The following is a 2,459-nucleotide window of genomic DNA, read 5'->3' on the forward strand; positions in this document are numbered from 1 at the left end:
GTTGCTAGGACAGCTTTTGAGAAGGTGTTTAACGTTGGGCCATGAATGACAGCTAGTGTATGTCAGGAATTACACTTTTAATGTCACTGCGTTTTTATATGCCGTATTATTCGACTGACTGCGTTAATCGACAACCTGCGTGGCTAGCTTTGTGTTTTCTTCTAGCTGTTGACGTGCTGTGAGCAGAATATGTAGAAAGCCGGCCTACAAGAAATAACAGAAGTGTTTGAGGCAGGTACCGTATGAGCAACCTAACACCTGCATGGCATATTGGACCGCGCCACGGCAGACAGTTCAGCGAGAACACGTGCGAAATCTCTCGATTGTAGACAAGAAAGGAACGACGCGTACTACGTGCTTGGTATGCTCGATCAGCATCCGTGTTTTCTATAACGCCAGCAGCACCAGAATATATATAGCAACCAGAGGATGGAGGGAGCACACTTTCTAGGAAGTGTTGCTGCGCGCTCACGACGCCTTCTAGCGATCACGTTCATCTCAAGGCGAGGATCTCCACGCTCTGCATACGTACGGCGATGTTTTGCCGAAGACTGCCAGAAATTCCTAAATATGGGTTTGCGAGAAAAAAACAAGAAATATTGACAGTTCCTTTAGCAAACGCTAAGCAGAGAAGAGGCGAATAAAATTACCTCTTTAACGTGCAGCTTTCGACACTCGCAGTCCCCCCAAACATTTCTCCTGGAATATTCGAGGAGGGGGGGGGGGTAGGGGGAGGCCTTTATCCCCATAACGAAGCATCCCTGCACAGTACGATCGAGCTCACAGACAAGTCGTTATAAAGTTCTTCAAAGTACACAAGTCCACACGATTTCGATGTAGAAGCCTGCGCGTAAGCATATCTTGCTTCTTTATTTCCTTTTTTTTTTGTCTCGACTAAGAAATTCTTCTTTTTGTCTTTAAAGTACCTGTCTTGACCACCAGACCTGAATATACTGCCCGACGACACAAAAGGCACTGGAAACCCTATATTAAGACCTGTCGAGGCGAAACACGCCGCTCAGTAGTATTTATTATCATCTGGGGAGGCCTTCATAACTTGCTCGCCTTCTATTTCCCTCCTAACTCACATCCTCTCGTCCCTTATACAACGTCGTAGCTGTGTCCGTTTCTCTGAGTCTATAGCTACCTGCCATTCCTAACAAATTTTGCGCCCGTTTTATTGTTACAAACGTCTACTGAGCCCGAGAAGCTTTTTTTTTTTTCCTACGCACCCGAAAGTGCCGACGCGGCCGCTCGTACCTATTAGAGGTATAATGAAAATCGACGCGAACAGCAGGATGTTCGGTTCGAGGAAACGGCCCGTTTATTTCTCGGCTGACAGATTCTCGCACTGCCTCTAACGACAATTTCTTCGCAGGTAGACGTCAATTTCGCTGCTTTTACCGGACACTTCGGCCTAAACGGGCTTCCTTCCGTTCCCACGAAGGAAATGCTCCACTTTTAGGGAATCGGTTCCCTCAGTGTTACGGACTGCAGTGGTTCATCGAAGGAACTAAACTTTACAGCAGCTATTACTTTCAACAGCTGCAGGAGTGCTGACGGATTCTATAGATTCTGAGATATTACGCGTGGAAACCTACGATACGATTATGAGAATCGTGGGGTGCATTGTAGTGGGGATTCCGAACTAATTTTTCACAACCTGAGGTCCTTTTTTTCCCCGTATACTCTCGAACTAGCCTCGACTCGAAGTTAAGTCTTTCACTCGACCGAGTTGAGCGCAGCTCAGCTCGCCCGACTGAAAATGAAGCGGCGGTGCTCAGGAACGCAGCTTTCGGAAACTTACTTGGCGACCAAAAGCGAAATATGTATGAAAGAAAAAAAAGTTCGGGAGCTCTTTTCCTACCGGGAAAATGGGGCAAAGCGAAGGGTGGCGTGAGCGTGCCTGACCATGCACTTCTTTCTTTCTTTCTTTCTTTCTTTCTTTCTTTCTTTCTTTCTTTCTTTCTTTCTTTCTTTCTTTCTTTCTTTCTTTCTTTCTTTCTTTCTTTCTTTCTTTCTTTCTTTCTTTCTTTCTTTCTTTCTTTCTTTAGCATTTTTCAATGCTCCCTCCTGACTGCTTCCTTCCTCCAAGCAGGAAATCGGGCCTTCATCCACGTGCCTATAGCAGCGCAACACATCAGTTGCTAGGCAACAACAAGGTCATGCGTTCATATCCAGGAAACAATGAAATGTGGAAACCTGAAATGACAAGTAACTCGATAAAGGAACAGATTGCCGTATGAGAAACGGCTGATCGCCACAAGCCCATCATCGAGAGAATATCAATTATTGGAAAATGGCGCATACAAAATCGCGTTTGGCCAGCGCACCATCGAGGGCCGCATTTTTGTACACTCTTCGGCATCGTTTTCTTTCGTTCTTTTTTGCATTCAACGCCGCCGCTGCCACTAAAATCCGTAACCCGCTGCAAGCTTCGCTTAAAGAGAGAAAGAAAG

The sequence above is a fragment of the Rhipicephalus sanguineus genome, chromosome 4 (assembly GCF_013339695.2).
Source record: "Rhipicephalus sanguineus isolate Rsan-2018 chromosome 4, BIME_Rsan_1.4, whole genome shotgun sequence".
NCBI lineage: Eukaryota > Metazoa > Arthropoda > Arachnida > Ixodida > Ixodidae > Rhipicephalus > Rhipicephalus sanguineus.